This window comes from Pelodiscus sinensis, chromosome 3, assembly GCF_052426305.1.
Source record: "Pelodiscus sinensis isolate ZL-2025 chromosome 3, ASM5242630v1, whole genome shotgun sequence".
Taxonomy (NCBI): Eukaryota; Metazoa; Chordata; order Testudines; family Trionychidae; genus Pelodiscus; species Pelodiscus sinensis.
This window is the reverse complement of record NC_143054.1, coordinates 162197449-162218886: the sequence shown is the minus strand read 5'-3', so window position 1 is coordinate 162218886 and position 21438 is coordinate 162197449. Positions and strand designations below refer to the sequence as shown.

General features: G+C 38.6%; 1 protein-coding gene across 1 annotated transcript in view; it reads right to left on the bottom strand.

The window, feature by feature from the left end:
• The window catches only part of LOC149525182 (ALK tyrosine kinase receptor-like), a 481148-nt gene that overhangs the window by 344467 nt on the left and 115243 nt on the right, over positions 1–21438 (bottom strand). The window lies entirely within an intron of this gene.

The window sequence follows — 21438 nt, the reverse complement described above, 5'->3', positions numbered from 1 at the left end:
TGATGATCAGCTGTTTGTTGGCAGATCGGGGCAGTCTGGATGCACCGCGGTCGACAAGGAAGCCTTTGTCGACCGGCGCAGATATGCCACGTGAAACCAAGTTTACCTGCACCGGTCGACAAAGGCTTCCTTGTCGACCATGGCGCGTCCAGACTGCCCCGATCTGCCGACAAACAGCCTCAAATTCATGCCACACTAACTCCAACCTCACTCATGTCTTACTAATATGCTTTTACTGTAAAAGTGTTTAATGCATGTGTTCTATCCAAATTATTGAGCCAGGATTAAAGTAGTGTCTGGGCAGGGCTAGAAGACACTAAGTAAAAATCTCTGAGCCCTACCTACACTAGCTCTTTTACTATTGCTAACATTGAAGAAAGCTACCTCTGTTGTAATACAGCAATTTGAGATTGTCTAAAAAATTATAACGTAGATGCAGCCTTGAGGTTCAGTTCAGCTCATCTTACCCTTATGATGTTGTTGCTTCCGTGTATGCTTTATAATCCTGTAATTTTATCTCAAGGTCTTTATTTGGATTATTGGCCTTAGTGCAGAGGCAAGAAGATTCTATCAGAAGTTATGACTCCTTCCCAATTAAGTCATCTTCAAAGATGACGGATATAAGTTTTTGTATAGACAAAAGGCCATGTTCCTCTTTGAGGAATTAATTATTTGATTTCAGGTAAGAATCATGGGTCAAGAGAAAGAAAGGCCTTTCCTCTTCTACTTTATTGCAGTTCCAAGGTATTTCATGTCCTGAAAGATAATTACAATAAGACCTACAAACCAAATAAACATATTTCTCACACTTTTACAAGTCTCTTGAGAATATTCCAAAGATAAATTATTTTGCTGTCATTTTACAGAAACAAACATGCTTCCTTAAAAGAGCAGAAACTGAACCAAAACTTATTGAAGAATCTTCCTCTAACTCTTACAGAACGTCAGCTATCTTTTCTGGTTCCTTGTGCCATGGTGCTTTATCACTTTTCTACAGCAACACTAACCTTCTAATTAAATACATGAATTAGCAACTGGAAGCTGACAGCTTTATTTTTAGTATCCAGAAGTTTAGCAGGATATAATAAACTATAGAGATGAAGCATATGTCAGTACAGAGGTTCAAACATTCAAATCCTTCATCTACATCTTCTGCCTAAATGAGCTTTCAGGACTAAATTTTGACTTTCGACGCTTGAAGTGAACTTGAATTTCATTCAGCTAGCAGAGTTTGGATTTAAAAAGGTCTGAAGCCAAAACATCATCATATAAGTCCATTTATATGAATTTATATGTACATTATATTTTCAACATATACATATATACAGGGAGGGAGACAGCTGATCAAAATTATTCAATACTTTTAATGAAAAATTGGTTTTAAATATACATTTTTAATTTTTCAATTCAATAAAATGAAAAATGAAACAAAATTAGAGGTGAGTTGTCAAAGACAGAAGAGTGTAGAATGTTTCTTTAATGTTTAGCAATACAGAAATCTAGAATGTTTAAGAAAACACCCTTGCTAATTTTTGATCACTGTATTTGTACACAGTCTTAGTAAAAGTCTCCATATAAATACCTGTTGCTTAGTGCTATCTGTGGATACTACCTTAGTGTCCTGCGTCTGCAATTATGTCAGATTGTTAAAACATATTTCCACCTTATAGTGATGGCCCTTATAAAACTTGGGTCCTAAAATCAGCGAAACTCCATGGTTAGAATGTTTCAAGGACATTGTGGAAAACATTGAGAACAAATGTAAGTAACAAGACCTCTCTAGGCCTTGAAATATATATACAGGTATTATCATGTTTCCTGTCACACACATTTGACAAGAGCTAACTTAATGTATTCACTCTCAAGTTACTGGCTAGTTCCAACTGATGTATTCAGAAATGTGTGTTTTAGAGGGGTATACCAGTCATATTTTAATGCTTTGGGTCAAAGTCCCCTCTTAGCGACACATAGAATTTAGAATAATAGAGTTTAACACCAGCAGGGGACGGCAGATTATTTAGTCTGATCTACTATACATCGCAGGCCATGAACACCCACCCCCAGCCGCCCAGTAAACCCAATATTCCAAATTTGACTGAAGTATTAGAGCCCATAAGAGACTGGATTATTTATTACAAGGAGAGCATAAGAGAGACTGTGGTGCATCAGTGCCTGAGTCATCTATAGTGGCAGGGATATGATTAAATAACATATACAGAGATAATCCTGACAATCTTTGCACCTTCATGCTGCCAATAAAGGCAAAACCCCCAAAAGGTCACTGTGAATCTGAATTGGGGTAGAGAAGAGGGATTGCTTCGCAACCCCATATTCACAGTGATCAGTTGGACAGACCTCCAAGCAAGAAGTAGTAAATGAAACACCTAGCAGAGAGAATGCACAGTGCCACATGAGACCAATGGTCACTATGTCCTATTTGAACAAAGGTGGTCAAGACTATACACCATATTCCAAATGAGGTCCCATCCATATCTTTTACAATGGCATTAGTACTTCCCTATCTCTTCTGGAAATGCCTCACTTAATACATCTCAGGATCGTATTTGCCTTTTTTCACAGTCATGCTAGCACCTAGGTCTTCCTGTGATTGTCCCATATACTCAATGTTCTATGTCGCTTCCAATTAGTGAGTCCCAAGCCTGCAGAATTATTATTAATTATTATTATTATTAAATCCTTTATGCATGACATGGCATTTGCAACACCAAATTTCATTCTATTTCTGTCACTCCCATCTTCAAACTCATCCAGATATTCTGTATAATATTCCTATCCTCTTCTGTCTTGATGATGCTCCACAATCTTGTTCAAGAACTCCTCCTAAATGGTAAGAGGTAGGGTCACCAAATTTGGTATGCAGCTTCCTCTTACCATATCTTAAAGCAAGGACAGGGGTTGGTTGTGCCAGGAAAGTGGGCAGTGCCATGAATGGGACTGTTTTCCAAAACATAGGAAGGGAGGGAGTTGCTGTTCAGAGGGACGCACTACTGCAGAGTGACCACTGGGGGCAGCCATTCCATAAAGAGAGTGGTGAGCTGGGGCTGGGCTCGCCATCTAGCCTGCCACCAGACTGGGTAAGTAGTCTCCCCGTCCCATACCCCTCACACTCCGAGACCTTTTAATATACCAAGGTATTAATGCAGTATATGAGCCTTAGCTAGTTTATCTTTAATCTCCTTGCCATTTACCCATCATAGTAGCCCACACTCATCCTTTCTTATTCTCTTTTATATAACTGAAAAACCTATTTATTTTAATTTCCTTGGCAGGAACTAATTCCACTTTATTTTGGCAAGTTTTACTTTATCCCTACATTTTCTAATTTCTAAGGTATGGCTTTCTTTGCTGATGAATTCTTTTTCTGGTACCATTGGCTCTGTGTTTACTCCTAATAACGTTTTTAAGGTACATATTCATGCAGCTGGGTCCGGAGCCTTTCCCCACACATTTTCCCCTTTTCTTGGGAAGCAAATTTCTGACAGGTTTTAATATTGTTGATTGGAAGAAATTCCAAGACTTGTCCATATTTAAATCCTTGAGTTTTCCAGTCCAGCTGACTTCCTTAATTAATTCTCTTAATTTTCCAAAATATGACCTCTGTGAATACTACAAAATTATTCACATTAGAATGAAAACAGAGGATGACTTTGGTGGTATACACAATTCTGTTTTTCACATGATAGATCACAGTAATGATTACAGAAAGTGAAAGTCTTACAATTGTGCATTTGTAAATAGGTTCTCTCTAAGTACATAACTCATTCTCATATTCACACTGGCATCTAGAAATCTCCAATTTTTCTCCTCCTGTTGATAAACATTTCAGTCATCCATAAAGGTGAGAGAATATCATATGACCAAGTTGACCAATCACACATGGTGAATAATAATGAATAGTCAAAATGAGGAAAACACTAAAAATGAAATATATTCACACAAATTAGCTGGCAAACCATTCTGCATGACAAAGTAATTAAACTCATGATCTGCTTATAGGTAAATCACAAAAAAAAAAAAGCACACAATCCTTAAGAAAAATGATTTGCTCTGAATAGCTGACCAGTTCTATTTACACCCACGGATGGGTGGAACACCAGTCAAGATGTATTCCTTAATTTTATAAACCTTTCTAAAGTGAAAAAAATGTTCGGTGACAGACTGTCAATTCATCTTTTTCAGTTGGAAAACATGTTTAATAATGTATTATGTTATAACGATTTTGTGTCACACACTACAAGAGTGACGTGCACAAACAAACAGCACTTTGTGTGTCAGATAACTAGACTGTTGCTGAAAAGAAGGAATATGCGAGCAGCATTTAGTAGGTGGTAGCAGATGCATACAGATTTTGAGAGTTCACTGGAACATACTGAATGAAGCACACACAATGACAGACCATACTGACTGACAACCATAAGCTTATGAGAAACCTGGGAACAGCTTATGCATCTTATTAAAAATAGATTCTGTTAAATTAACTGCTTGTAACACTAGAAAGATATTGTACCTCTTTACCCCACCCCCCTCACTTAAAAACTGATTTTTGTTTCTTCATTTCTCTGTAGGGTTGCTGGAGCTTTTCTGTCAAAAAGATGCAACAGAAAATTGAGGTTTTGATAAAAACAAGGTTTTTTTCCACAGAAAGTGTTGTCTTTGCATAGAAGCATTTATTTTTCAATGAAAAAGCAAAACACTCCAAAACTGAAAAAAATTGATTTGCAGACGCTGCAATGGTAGCTTATAGGAGTTATAGTTTTGGTTGTCTCATATCCCGATTATCCTGTATGGCCCAGACTCCCAATCTGGTCTACATCTCTCCTGAGGCATTGCTGGGGACTCCCATAATGCACTGCCTCGCTCTCCAAGAAAGGAGGTTATGTGCATTGTGGGAGGATATAATCCAACCAGGAAGCCTGGTCTACCGAGGAGAATATGCGCACAGGACACCATGAGCTGCAACACTCATGAAGAATTATGGCAATGTTTCCAAACGGATCTCTCTTTGTTTCTTCTTTTTTTTGGGGGGGGGGAGGGATTTCTCAGAGGGGTTAATTTCTGCCTCCACATCCTCAAAGAAAATTTCTGACATTTTAGGCAAATAAATTTTGGTTTTTTTAAATATATTCTTTTTCTTCTCAGCTAGCTCTAACTCAATGGCCTCTAGTTTAAGAATTATTTGCAATGGGGATTGTGTCTTTTTCTAAATGGAAAGCACCTAGCACATTGTTGGGTACTACCAAAAAATAAAGTAGTTAACATGTACCCTGCTCAGGTAGGGCCTTAAAAATATAGTACAGGCAGTCCCCGGGTTACATGGATCCGACTTACATCAGATCCCTACTTACAAACGGGGTGAGGCAACCCCGCACTAGCTGCTTCCCCCCCAGCAGACTAGGGAGACGCAAAGCTAGCGCCTCCCCCAGCAGACCAGGGAGATGCGGAGCGGCTTTTCTCAGCAGACACCTCAGCTTGAGAATAAAGGACTGAGGGAAGTGAGGTGTGGAGGAATAAAACTGAGCTCTGGAGAAATGTTTGGCTGGAGTTTCCCCTACAATATGTACCAGTTCCGACTTACATACAAATTCAACTTAAGAACAAACCTACAGTCCCTATCTTGTACGTAACCCGGGGACTGCCTGTACCAGATCCTCAGCTGGTCTAAAATCAGCATAGCTCCAGTGACTTCCACTGATTTTTGTGGCTGAGAATTTGTATCATAATGTGTATGGGAAGTAGTCAAGGGATATGGATCCTTATCAGTAAGTCAAATTCAGCTCAGGGTTAGCAGTAGCTGAAAACTGTTATTATTCCACATTTGTCAAATCACTTTTTAAATTAAACTGATAATCTCTATACACTTCCTACTGGACAAAGACCCACATCTAACACCCTTCTTGGTGATCTCAGCAAAAAGGCCAGGCACTGAATGAAGAAGACCTCTCTCAACTGAATTTTACCCTCAAGGTGGCTATTGAGATTTACTAGCAGGACAATGTGGGAAAGGGACCCTGATAGATCAACTAGGCAAGTCCCCTGCATTCAAGACAGGATTAAGTAATAATATAATAGAGATTTAAACAATCTGTAGCCAAGAGATCATACCTCTTTGGACATATACGTAACTGCTCAATGCAAGCAAGTATTTTATCCCCAGCTATGTTGTTATTCATTGACAGCTTAATCTACAACCATGTTGTTCTCCATCATAAACACTGATGCCTAGTCAAAACCAGGGCTTTGAAAGATTGACCATATGCTTATGGAACGATCATGGCATTAAACTTCATAAGATGGTAGCAGTTTATTAGGCAGTTGTCCTGAATATCCTGCTGTATGGCTTGGAGTTCTGGACCATATATCGCAGTCAAGTTTTGAAACTCGATCAGTTCCATATGTACTACCTCAGGAAGATTTTCCATGTGAATTGGTGGGATCAAATTCCTAACACGGATGTTTTTAAGCTGTGTGGTATCAGGGGCATGGAAGCAAAGCTTATGAACAAACAATTTCACTGGCTATGTCATGTTGTAAGGATGGATGATACATGGATACTGAAGCAAGCATATTTACAGAAAATGGTGTATTGGTGGCCCATAAAAGCATTATAAAGATATCTTAAAAGCCATCATCAAGTCATGAGGCATCTCTTTTGGTGACCTGGAAATCAAAGTTCAGGACTGATTGTTCTGGCAGTAAACTATTGTACAGGCTCTCAAATGCTTTGAGAGTCAACGTATCTAGACATTACAAGAAAAGCAAAAAAAGTGTACAACAAACACACACAGTGTATTTTGTCACATCTGTGACCAGATTGGTTAGTCACTCTCCAATGGTGTCATAGAAGATGAGATCTGTTGATCGATGCCTTGGTCCATACAATCTACAACTGACTGATATCAATGGGAATCCTTTAAACTGACTTCATAGTGGGCACTTGGGTAAGGTCCTATAAGACTAGGCATTTATGAAGTTTTTCAGCTGAGGATCTCAAAGCACTTCCAAATGTTAGTTAAGTGAATTGTTCTCTAAATCACACAAACTAGGACCCCAATCCTATATTTGTGCATGTTTACTATCCTGACTATTACACATATTAAGTTATTTACGGGTGAGGATGTTTGCTGAATGGAGACCCAGCTATATAGCCTCTAAGAAGAACAAATAAAAAAAATGTACCATTTTATCAGGCTGAACTTTCAAAGAAAAGAACAGCAGGCATCTTGACAGAGGCTTAAATTGTTATTCTAGCTGACTTCAAACCAGACAATGTCTGCATCTTTGAATTAAGCACAGGTATTCCATAATTAAAGCTTATTCCCTTCTGCAATCTCCCTCAAAAGACTGTTATCCTTGTTTCATTTTTAAATGGGATTAAACTGCTATATCTACAAAAAAGACAACCAACCAATATTTAGGACCACCTTTTATACTCAGAATGAAGGCTTGCTAGAGTATGAACAAACACTCACACATGTCGGTGCAGTTACCAGAGTGCCAATGCACATGGGGTATTTGTACACTGAAATGGACATATGGTTTAATAGCCATTTTCACATTCAATCACAGTTTGACAATGCAAATAAAAGTGCACAGTTGAATAGAAATGTATATACTTTGATCAGGGCCCGGTGGGTGGGATTATTCAGATGCTTTCTTTCTGAAGCTAATCCAACTCCTTTTAGCTAGCACAACAGTTCCTATTGATCCCCTTTCACATTTGTGAAGTTTCCTTAAAACAAGTAACTTTAACAAGCACTTACTTTACTATATATTTTAGAAAAGTGTGTGTGTGTGCGTGTGTCTGTGTATGTGCGCGTGTGTGATGATCTGTGAGTCCTCTTGTTCAATAACTCCTCCCAAATGGTAAGAGCTAAGAACACCAAACCTGGTATGCCGCTTTCTCTTATCATAACGTACAGCAAGGTCAGTGCTTAGCTGTGCCAGGATAATGGGGGTATTCATGGAATGTGATTTGTGTGGGTCAAACAGTAAGGGAAGTGGACGATAGCAGGGAGAGTTATACTAACGCATTTCCACAGGGGGAGAGCAAGTGCCCCAGTGAGCAGCTGCTGGCAGGTAGCACAGCACCCACCACACTGGCTTGTCCCGGGGAGCAGCTGCTGGTCACCATGCAGTCACTTCACCTCTGTCTGTGGGCAGCCTGAGCAGCATATTTGCCCCTGGGCCAGTGCCCTGAGCCCCACCTCCAGCTGTGAGCCCCTTCCTCCCAAACCCCTGCTCTGACTTGTGCAACCCCCAGCCCTGATCCTCTCCTCACCCGCCCCATACACCCAGCCTGCTGCCCTGAGCCCCCCACATCCCTAGCTCCCTGCCCTGAAGAACCTGAATAATGCCGGGTAAGTCTTCTTATAATACAAATGCAAAAGCTGATTATCTTAAGGTGAGTGATATAAGAGCACAGCTACTCAAAACAAAACAAAACAAACATCAGGAAAACCTACAGAAAAATTACATCCTCACACTGGTTTTTGATTAAAAGAAAAGAAAGTTTTGATGGATATTTCCTGAGAACTGAGCGTGAAAGAATCTCAGTTTCAAAGGTTCAGAAGGGAAGATCTCTCACAAATGCAGATGCTCATTTGAATTTTTCTGGTCTACAAATAAAAGTTAAAAATCTATTGAGAGCAAATTCCTTATGGATTTTTTTTATTGTTTCTTGTTGCTGATCAAAATATAGGAAAGCAAGTATTTTATCACTTCCAGTTCTGTCTAAATGAAGAAGGATTTACATACAACAATTTCTAACACATTTTATCATATATCCATCTAAATGGATATAGATGCACATTCTCTCTTACTCTTCCCCTGTATTTCTACATTCATTTGGACCAAACCTGATCGTTTGAAGTTTGTCTTTCCTCCTCATTCTAATATTGCATTAACCCTAAACATAAAAGTTGCGCCCAGACTGGCATGATTTTGTGGAAATACTTTTAATGGAAAAGTTTTTCTGTTAAAAGTATTTCTGCAAAAGCGCGTCTAGATTGGCACGGATGCTTTTGCACAAAAAGTGCTTTTGCGCAAAAGCATCTGAGGCCAGTCTAGACGCGATTTTGTACAAGAAAGCCCCGATCGCCATATTAGCCATCGGGGCTCTTTTGCGCAAAACAGTTCTTCCCTGTCTCCACTGGCCCTCTTGCGCAAGTATTCTTGCGCAAGAGGGCTTCTTCCCGAGTGGGAGCGTGAAAGTATTTGCGCAAGAAGCACTGATTTTGTACATTATAAAGTCAGTGTTCTTGCACAAATTCAAGCGGCCAGTGTAGACAGCTGGCAAGTTTTTGTGCAAAAGCAGATGCTTTTGCACAAAATCTTGCCAGTCTAGACACACCCAAAAAGTTATCATTTTCCCCATACATATTTTAAAAAGATTTTTTTCCTACAAGTTCTAATACAGAACTTGAGAGACTTTAAAAGGTTCAGGTTTGTCCTGAGTGAATGTGGTGAAAGAGTCTTTACTTCCTCCTAGATGATTCATTCAGTACCTGGGAAAATGCAGACAGAAAGATTACTTTGTCTCTTCATTATTTTCCTTCCTAAATTCATTTTCAGCACATTTCATATTACTGCTATATATTTTTCTCTCTTAAGCAAAGTAATAGCATTCTCTCCCTACTCCTTTCTTCTTCTATATTATGTGGAAAATGTACCTATTTTACAATGCACACAATCCTTGTTCATAGAGCATTGGATAATAATCAGAACAGTAATGTGTGAGACATCAGGTATTTTTCAATGAACAACAAGCCCCTGTATTTACCATGCCTGCAACTGTGCTCAACTAATCATGGCTGCTAAAGGTGGCCAGGTGCATAAAAAAACCCTTCAAATTGTATACACAATCCTTAGTTGTTATTATCACTATGACTGCTACTGAGACAGAAGGCAGAATCTACACTTATAACAAATGCTTGCGCTGTAGATAGCTATAATATAGGCAGAATATCTGACTGGCACAATCTTAATACTATAGTTTTTAGTCCTACAGATTTAGATGAGAATTAAGTTTCTTTTTTTTTTTTTAGGCACACATTTGAAATTCTTCATTTTCTTAAAAAAAAATGCACCCCTACACATACATATGCATACCCATTCTAGCAAAACCAAAAAAAAAGAAGAAAAAAAACCCAAAAAGCTGCATTAAGTTGGAGATGTCAAATTCACAAAATCCACAAAACTTAAAGAGTCTCCAACAGAAACTGTGACTTAGCTATTCTGAGATTATGCAGTGCATAGACTTAAAAAAGCATTCTGGATCTAGAAATATTGCCCATTTTAAGTACAGGAAATATTTCTGAACCATGCCATCTATCGAAAACTGGAATGCACTTAAAAAATATACTCAATGTGTAAAGGCACTAATGGCAATGCTCTAAAGAATTATGTGAAGCACTACTTATGCACAATAGAAACAAATTATGATTTCTGGAAGGAACCACAGTTATGTATTTCTTGCCTTTTGTGTATTTAATATAATTTATTTGCAGCATTAGACTTTTCTGTTGAGAAGTACCATTGCAAAAAGATAATGAACTCACAAGATGTTTCTGCAGCAGAGAGAATACAAGCCATTTGTTATTGGTAGGAAAGTTGCATTATCTCGAGAAACAGCAAAAGGATGAGAAGACTATTTCAATCTAAAATCCAGCTGTCTTGGCAGTAACAATAAAAACTCATTCATATTCCATTTACCGGGAAGAATGCCAATATGCTTATATTGTGTATTTGCACTGCAATACATTATTTTTCTTAAGGTAAAGGATATCATCTGAGGCTACATCTATGGTGTATTTAAATATGTGGAAGCATTTCTCAAGAAAAAAAGTTTTGCAAGTGATACTGAAATGAAGAACATAAAACACCAGAGTAGAACATCAAAAGCTTTTATCTTTATTCAGATAGGCACCTCCAAATCGACTACACATGGAAATTGTAGAAGGAAAAATTACAGTACCTTGTCATTTTGTTTTCAATTGGAAAAGAAAAAGAGAGGTGTTGTCAAATATATTGAAGATATGCATTTTTGTAGTATGATATAGTTTTGCTCTGTTCAGCAACTTTTATCAGAAGATTTTAACTCTAATCCTCAGTACTCCTGGAAAGCCAGTGAGTGTTGTAATGAACAGTTACCACTGCCCTCTACTGCATGGAATCAGAACTGCCCACTTCTGTGATGTGTTATGTTGCTACCACCTGATGGAGGCTGTACTTTAGCTCAAGCAGCAGAGGCTTGAGCTTTTGGAGCAGGACTGAAGTTATCCTCATGGCTGATTAAATGATCTGAGTGCCTATAGTGTGAAACCCAGTAACAGTCAACTCCTAGGTTGTCAATTATCACCATCTGTATTCTGGTAGCATCCATAATGTGCTAAGAGCTGTGTACACATGTGCAATAAGACAGTCATAATCCAAGATAACATAACACACAAAAGATGGGAGAGGGTGGTGGTCAAAATACATACATTGTATAAATGGGATGAAGGGTGTATTCTTTAGTGACTATCCCAGACTTGTACCAATCTTTTTTAGTTGATACAAAGCTATAGCAGCATTGGTAAGAAGAGGTGGTGGGGGACAACTTAAGCAACAAGGGGATGCAAATAAGGAGGGGTAGAGTTGTCAAAAGCTTTATGGGTGAGAACCTGAACTCGATAGAATGAAACAGTTTGCGAGGAGGAATTCTTACAGTATTGGATACATTTTACAGATGATAGGGAAACTGAGTCATAAAGAGATTAGGTGATTTGCCCAAGTTCTCACAGCAAGTCAGAAGAAGAGCTTAGAATAGATGAAAGTATTCTTGCCACTCTCCTTCAGTCTCCTGCTCTAGTTATCCCTCTACACCTGCCAGGTGGCTTTAATGTGCCTTACGCAGAAGAATAATCTGTTAATCTGGAATAGAGGCAGAACACGAAAAGTGCTTTCACTATTGAAAAAATAGAAGGCATTGAAGGAATATTCAGAATGGCAATATGATATTTTATTCTGAGCTTTTTTCCCTGAGTTTATGACTGTCTAAATCCTTTCCTGCATAAGTGAAATAACATAGCTCCTTTTCCTTCCTCAGACTCTACACCTATCAAAAAGAATTTCCCAAAGTGATTACCTAAAGTTCTGAAAGAGAAATGATTACAAATGGCTGAGTTAACTGCTCCAGACAGCCTCATCAGTCATCGTAATGCCGTCTCAGCACAAGTCTCATCAGGACCTGCAACTTGTCATGACAGATGACACCTCTTTAAGGAGACTTCCTCCCTTGGTTTTTCCACCTAACAAACCCTCCAGGATAAGGTGCTTGCAAATAAAGGTCCTTAAGCAATAATCAGGGTGGAATCATTGCTAGTCTTCAAGACTGAGTTGGTTAATTGCTCTCTTTACTGGTACTCTATTTTTGCCTCTTGGAGGGTTTTTTTTTAAATTATTTATATGCATATCTGGCAAGGTGGTTTTGCTTTTCATATTAATTCTGTGATGATTAAAAGGTACCCAGATACAAGCAATGGAGACTAAACTGTGTAATACTAAAAAAAAAAAATATGAATCTATCTCCTAAGGATTGGTTCATTAATGTTTGTGAGTTCACGGACTATAGTCATGAGCATTAGAGACATGTCTACTAATAAATAAATGCTAACTTGTTTATGGTTTAATTAGTAGGGCAAGAGGCCAGGACTAAGGATATCTCATTTCTATTCCAAGCTCTCCTACTCATTTCCAGTGGAATCTTGGACAAGTCCCATCATCATTCTGTGCCTCGGTTTCCTTATTTGTAAAATGGGAATCATATTGACTGTGCATTGAAATCCTAGGATAAAAAAACTAAATGTTTATTTGAAAAAGTGACAGAGGAGAAAATTCAAAGTCTTACTTGGACTAAGGCAGGACTTGATCCTGCCTTGAGGGTGGGGGGCTGGACTCGATGACCTCTCGAGGTCCCTTCCAGTCCTATTATTCTATGATTCTATGCTGTCTACTCCCACCTTTCCTGCACTGTTTTCAGCAATAAGAAAAAAAGTCAAATACTTAAACTTTGCAAGAAAAGTAACAGGATTTCTAATGACATAAATCCTATCCCTAATGTAGAAAATAGAAAACTATTTGTAACCAATAGTTTGTCAGAAGAGTCAGTCCTAGTTTGCAGTTTGTGAATTGGCCATGGACAGATTACAATTCTGATGAACATATTAATTCTTTAAATTTACTCAAGAGATATTTTACATGAACATAATCTTGGGGTGGAAGGCTTGTAAATATAAGTATCACTTCATCTGTTCATTGTTTGGCCCTGGTTTCCACTTAAAATATAGACTGAACTCACTACATTGCTCAAAAGTGTGAATAATTCATACCTCTGATTTAAGCCAATCTGACACTGGTTGGAATACATCTAGATCAATGGAAGAGCTCTTCAGTTGACCTAGCTACCAAAGTGGGGGAAGTGGATTACACAAATCAACAGAAAAAACCCTTTTGTTACTATGGCAAGCATCTAGGCCTATGCTATTAAAACTCTGATTGCAGCTATGCCTCTGTATTACAGGCAAACTCCTGGTTTCTGAAATATATACTGTGTAGAATTGTTATTAAACCCATGTGGGTACCAGAATTTCCAGTTTGTTGGAAACTGTGATTTCTAAGTTTCTTTCTGTTGGGAATCAAAATGAAAACAAAGATTTTGAAAATTCCCACAAAACAAGATTTTCATCAAAAAATTCATTTGAGTCAATTGATACACTGTTTCAATAAATATCAAAACATTTCATTGTGATTTTGACTTTTTAAACTTATATAACAATCTAAACATTGCATAGGATTAAAGGTCTATATGCTTCATTTTCCAAAATACAATTTTGTTAAAATTGTAATATTCCTGAGGAAAATTTCAATCTTGATTAAACATATTGTCAGAAAAATTTGGACTAATGGTATGTCTCGGTTCCACAATTACCTAAACATAATTCTTGGGATTGTATTTCCAGTGTCAATACTCACATCTAGCACTTCCTGTGAGGATTCTCCAATCATCACTTAGCATTAGCTGTTCTGGAGAACATCCCTGCTAACAAACTTGGTTCCCTAAAGTAATTAGCAAAAGCGAATACCTACAGGAAAGCAAACAGCCTGTGAATTCAATTGAAAATTCAGATGAAGGCTACACATTGCACATGGAATATCTGAAATGAAAATTATATTTTAGATTATTTTAGAGGGTGAGAAGAGCTATCTATAATATATCTAACACTACCATAATATAAAACATTTTATTTCTAATACGACTAATAAAAACAATGGACTTATATTGCAAAGTCTTTGGCTAATATACAAAAGGTACTATTAGCTTCCACTTCAGTAGACTCCATTGATAACTCTGAACGAAAGGCAATCAGGAAACACAAAATTATTTTATCATGTATCCCCATCTTCCTATGCAGAGTAATCATCCAATTCCTTGCTATCTGTCTTGATTTCTAGGATTCACTCTATCTCAGTGTATTTTCAGATCCCAATTCAAATGTCTCCTTCCTTCCCCCTGCAACATTTGAATACATAGAAAATTAATATTAAAAAAGCATTCAGTGATGTTTAAGCTTCTTTTAATGCATAATGAAAAACGAAAAAATGAAGAACTAGTATATCAAGTCAGAACTAGAAGGAACCTGTTGGGTCCACAAGTCCAGTATCCTATTACTGCAGCAACTCCCATCCTATAACTGCATTTATAAATTCACCAAGATCAATGTAATCATTCTACTTGCCACAGTTCAACAGTAAGTGGTCACTGGACCATCACAAACTACAGTTTTAGAACCTCTGAAATACTCTATGTTAAATAAGAACTTATATTAAGATATCTATTAATTAAAATCTGTTCTATTGGGTTACAGCACAGTAACACCCTCCCCCCCCCCCCCCCCCCCACACGCCATAATGGTATCTCAGAATCCTTTTACTCCCTTATCTACACCTGTGGTAGAGAAAATCCTATTGGCTCCCAGACACATATTCCAAATGTTGGGTTTTGCACAAAATCATCCCCCCCCTTCAAAAAAAAACTTAAAAGCTCCAATATAAGGTACTGTGATTCCTAGAAACAGCTCCTCAGACTCCCATTCAAGCAAAAGAACTTTACTGCAAACAAAGAACTTGGACATTTTAATGACATTGATAAAATGAGATCCAGGGAAGAGGGAAAAAAAGGCAGCATTTTTTTTCTTCACCCATTTCAAGAAAAAGAAAATCTGTTTTTCAGCCAAGGTGTCTTACAAAAAGCCTTTGATAAAAACTAAAGCATATAATAATCTCACTGATGCATTGTGGCTTATAAAGGGAGAAAGTTGAGCACATCTGGGAAACTTTTTAAAATCACACAGCTACAGGAAAATCTGATGGCTCAAGGAAATGTAACAGGTTCTGGGGCTTTACACCTCTAAGTCACGAATTTAACACAGCTTCACAAAGGAAAGGCCAGAACATATTGCCATTTAATGGTGTTTGGTGATCTCAATGGACCATTGCACCCATCACAAAGACTACCTCATAATAGGCAGATCTATTATTAATCTCAGCAGAGAGACCAAGGATTGAATGAGCCATGGAGAATGGTCTGCTCACTTCCCCCTAGAGCTGAGCTCCTGCAGCAAGAAGAGAAGGTTTCAGTCTTCAGTGTTTAGTCAGCCAGGTACCTTTCACAAGAACTAAATTTACTTTAGAATATCTAAGGGAAATAACTTTGATTTTGATAAGGTGAACATCAGCGGTGGGAACTACTAATCTAAAGTTCTACATTGCTGAGCAAGCAAGACAGAAGCAGATTTCTGTTTCTCATGCAAGGAAAAAGCATACTCTGTCCTTGCTGATAAGAATCTCCCTGTTCTCTCCCCCAACACCTACAATATAGTTATCAAGAGAAACAGTGCAAGCTCTCCAATGTCGTCTCCTGTCAATAAGTTACTAAAAAATGAATTTTGACCTAGTTTTCTGTTTGTTGCCATCTGTGTAGTACCCCTTTTCATACATAGGTTGATTAGAAATCCAGGTCTCTTGTCTCAGGAATTCATGACATTATCTTCCAGTGTGGATTGCATAAATCGCAAATTCACTTTCTATGCTTTGGACTTTGAGTCCATCAGCTCAATTGCTTTCTGACCATTGTGTTCTAGGCTGTTTGTTAAGGAAGGTCACGAATTTACCTTCCAGGGATTCCATCTGCTTCACTCTATTACTCTGAAATGCAACTGACCTTGCTTCTCAGCCCGGCTGTGTCTAGACTGGCAAGTTTTTCCGCAAAATCATCTGCTTTTGCGGAAAAACTTGCCAGCTGTCTACACTGGCCGCTTGAATTTCTGGAAAAGCACTGACGATCTCATGTAAGATTGTCAGTGCTTTTCTGGAAATACTATGCTGCTTCCGTTCGGGCAAAAGTCTTTTTCTGAAAGACTTTTGCACAAAAGGGCCAGTGTAGACAGCACAGTACTGTTTTCCGCAAAAAAGCCCTGATCGCGAAAATGGCGATCAGGGCTTTTTTGCGGAAAACCGCATCTAGTTTGGCCACAGACGCTTTTCCGCAAAAAGAATTTTTGCGGAAAAGCATCCTGTCAATCTTTTCCGAAAATGCTTTTCCGTTAAAAGCATTTTTGGAAAATCATGCCAGTGTAGACGTAGCCCCCATGTCTACACTTGCACTTATGTTGGCAAAACTTCTGTCACTCAGAGGTGTGAAAAAAAAACCATGATGCTTAGTGACATGAGCACTGATACCAGCAAAAATTATGTGCACTGCATCACATTGTGAGGAAAAGGCCTCTTCCTGTAGCCATAGTGTAAGGCCTACACCCTTTGTCTGCAGCCCAAAGAACTGGGTAAAGGGTGGATGCTCTGAGAGCAAGGGTTTTCAGACTTTGGGTCATGGCTTGTAAGGTCTTATAAGCTATTGTTCAGTTGCGAGAGGTTTTGTTTTTCTGAGCATCCACAGATTCAGCTGCTCACAGCTCCCATTACCTGTGGTTTGCCATTTCTGGCCAGAGCTGCGGGAAGTGATAACCCAGCCCATGCAACTTCCTGCAACTCCCATTGGCCGGGAATGGTGAACTGCGGCCACCAGGAGCTGTGAACGGCTATGCCTGCAGATGCTCATGTAAACAAACCACTAGCCAGCTACAAGGTGCTTTACCCTTACAGGCCATAACCAAAGTTTGAAATGTCCTGCCCTAGAGCATGTGAGGAAAAAACAGAATTTTAGGTGAGTAATAATGTCAGTAGGATACACTTTCCTGCCAACTTAGCTATTTCCACTCATTGCACTGGTTATATTATGCCAGCAGGAGAGTTCTCTCCCTTTGGTATAAATGTAGTTACACAAAAGCTCTTACATTGGTGCAGCTGTGCCACTGTAAGCTTGTCCACACTTACAAGGCATCAGTATGTCAGTTTATTGTCTCTGACCTGATTTAACTTGTTGTTTGTTGCAAAAGCAATGGGAGTTTGGAACGTTCTACATTTATTAGAGATGGCCCTGAAGTGCAACCCTGGATCTGAACACCCTTGATTTGGGGGGCATGTAAAATCAAAATCCAGGATGGCACCCTGTAGCTTGCATTGCTCTGTAATATTTCAGAGCCAATTGTTATATGGCACAATGTCATTCTTATTTTAGTCTGAAATGGGTTTGCTACAAATCAACCACTGTTGGCAGGTCATTCCCAATAAAGTTATCAAAACCCAAGCTGCCATTTTCAAATCCATTTTGGTGAGACCTTGTGAATGGACAATCAGATCTATCTGAGATAAAATAAGAAACTTTCTTAATTTTTAATGATAACGCTTATTTAATTTATTCCCATTTTCTCTCCTATACGGCATTGTTTGTTATTTGTGCTGCACTGATGCACATTCTGGTTTTGATCAGTAACAAAAAGCCAAGACACAGAAAGAAATGTTGTTCTTAACATTTCTAGTCCAATGTCACAGACATTAGCAGTTTAGACTAGAATCCAAATGATCACTTCCTTAGCCAAATTGAATGGAATCTCCAAACCTTTTAAAAGTATTTCCATTCTGAAAAGGATCTCCAAAATAGGGCATATGATGGGGTTATCTATTTATGCTCTTAAATTTCCAGATGAGATGTGCACAGTTTAAAAATCAACTTTTTTTTCCTTTTACCGTCAGCCCTGCCATCTCAACCCAGGATCCTACAGTCAAGCTGGGCTCTTTCCATCTTGTGCACCATCATCAATAACAAAGATTCTGCAAGCCAAATTATGCTTTCACTGAAACCATGAGGGGTTGCACAGGTGCATAACTGACTGGAGTTTGATAAAAATTCTATTAAGGTTGCATAAGAAGGAAAAGCATCCAGCTCACTCTGCCATAGCTGAAATGCCAGTTGGAGTGAAAAACAATAAAATAATATTATATGTGACTAACATTAGCAGAACTTAGTCTGATTCCACATATGGAGCAAACATGTTGGCTAAAGTACCGTTTTTTGGATAATAACTTGAGAGCTGAACAGCATTTTAACACTAGTCAACTATATCCAGCTTGGAAGTTAAAAATCAAGATTTGTAAGCTTTCTAGAATGTTTGGCACGTAAGCAGGAAAACAAAAAGTGTCATTCCCATCATGTCCTAAACCTGTGCAGCAAAAACCAAACATTCCAAGTTCCCAGGAATTTTAGGCTAGCCAGGAGCAGAAGCTGAATTCACTACTATCTATAGCTACCATGGGGCAGAAAGCCAGAGATTTTTCTAATGAATATAGGCCTTAACATGTTGGCAAAACATCAAGGAGATACTTTACTAAATAAAAAAAATTCCTCTTTGTAATATAAGCAGTATCTTTGCCAGTATCTCACTAATGGCTCAGCTCCACACAACAGAGATTTAGTATAAAACCCAGTTCTACTGGGATATAATCCAACACTTGCACCATCCAACAGATTCAGAAAAACCACCACCACATGTTCCTGTTCTACATATTGACTTTTCCAGACTGGCTTTTGGATTAGATCTCATCATATAAAACATATTTAAACAACAAAAACACACAAACAACAAACCTACCATATTAGCTCTTCTTAAATTCTCTGAAGCTATATCTTTACTGGCTAAAATGTGAAGATCTATGCACTTCAAAACATACTCAACTTCATATTTAATTTGGTATCCACTTAAAAAAAAAACGAAACAAGAGGCAATACAGGGTGCATGCAAGCTATCAAGAGGTTGTCTGCCCCTCAGTAACCGATAAAGATAAGATCAATTAGAGTGGTGGATTTCTCTGATTCAGAGGACAACTAACTATGAAATGTTTACAAGGATATACCAGGATAAACACATACTTGCAGTGACTCTACCAAACCATAGAGCTACACAGTGAATGAACTTGAGTTTATTTTTTCAACTCAGATTATGTTCATTAGAGGATTTGTGAACTTTGACTGAACCCTGGCCTATTTCCAGGAATGATATGGGATTACATTCTCGCATTAAAAAATTGTGACTTTTGCTGCTTTACTACAAAACAAAGTTATTTTGGGAACAAAAATTCCAATTGGAAACTCAAAGCAAAACTTGTGTGGTGCAAACCCTGCATGCTGTCCCCATATTTTTAATACAATCAATACCATTTGCCATTAATTTATTATTTTGATCTTATTTGTAAAAAAAGATTAGTAACAGAAGTAATGGTGAATTAAATAGCAACCACTCACACAAAGGAACTGATGAAACTCATGCAGTTAAACCAAAGATGAAGATTATAATAAGTAGTCATCCTCACATCTTAAAAAGTGTTATGAAGTCAGGCAAGTATCATCAGCTTTTTTATACAGGCTGGAAAACTGAAGCACAGAGAGCAGGTCAAAAGCAGGGAGAAAAATAATCAGGTCTCCTGACTCCTGGTCTAATGCCTTAGTCAAAAGAGACATGATGCTTTTCTTTATTCTGAGAGCAAAGATGGAATACCAGTGGCTTCAGAACAACTCAACTTCTGGCCCACTCTTTGTGGTACAATGGGTCTCAGAGTGAAGTCTGCATGGAATGAGATGTGGCATCTTTGGCTACATCTACACTGCACGCTTGTTTTGGAATAAGCTATTCCAGAAGATATATTCTGAAATATCTTATTTTGAAATAGAGCATCCATACTACAGGGAAACCTCAAAATTAGTCCAACGCAGGCTCCCCTAATGTGGATGCTCTATCTTAATTCTTGCCCCGGGGAGTAATTACTTAGAAAAGCCCTGGTGAGGAGCTATTTCTAAATAGCAGCAGTGGAGTGCCCACACTTCAGCTATTTCAAAATAGCTATTTCAGAAGAGGCGTTATTCCTCATGGAATGAGATTTACAGAAGTCGGAATAAAATGCCCGTTATTTTACTTGCATTGTTATTTCAGAATAATGCTAGCTATTCTGAAATAACAATGCAGTGTAGACACACTCTCTGAGTGAAATACGTGGTAGAGAGAAACACATCCTATTTAAGGACTGTGTTCTGCCCAATAGGTCTGATCAATGCCATATGCAAGATGATTAGCATGAGAAAGTATGGGCTGCCTGACTGAATGAGCTTGAACAAACCCCAGATTTAAAGAAATGGTGAGCTCAGACTAGGGGAATTATGTTCAGGATTGCTGTGTTATTTTCCAAAGATCTGTAATACTGCAGAGCGGTTTAAGAATAAATGTGTTTGTAGTTAAGCAACTCATATGCTAAATTCCTGTATGTTCCTTGTCTCCATGTGCATTGTCCCTGTAGACGTATGGAACTCTGGCAGAATGTGTTTGAGGCTATATCTAAACTGGGAAGGTTTGGCGACAAAAGTGCTATCAATATGCAAAAAGTTGCCAAAAGTGTAAAACAGTCAAACCAGATTTTCTGCCTCTCATTGTCATCATTTCATGGCCACATTGCAAGCACTCTGCCGACAGACAGAGCAAAGCAATGTGAGTGAGCATCCCATAGTTCAATGCAGTGGGAAAGCAGAGCTGATCCTTGAACTTCTTGGGATTCCCTCATAGCTCTGTGAGCTCTCCATGCTAAGGAATGTCAAAGCAGCACAGCAGTCTCTCCAGCCCTCACCCTGCAGCAACAGAACAGAAGCATTCCAACAATTTGTTTTTTGTTTGTTCCCCAAATGGAGCAGCTCACTCAGCTGCCATGTACTTCCTGGAGCTTTGAAATGGGAGTGACGCATACCTCCAAGGGCAGCAGAGATCACAAAACACTGAGCACAGCCATCAGGGCAGGCATTGTGGGATACTGGCGGAAGCCCATTCTCTTGACAAAACAAACAGCAGAGTCCACACTGGCTCTTTGTTGACCATAAAGGGAGGGGAAAAGACAAAAGTCTCTGCCACGGGTGGAAGATTTTGTTGCCAAAACAAGGTGTTTTTC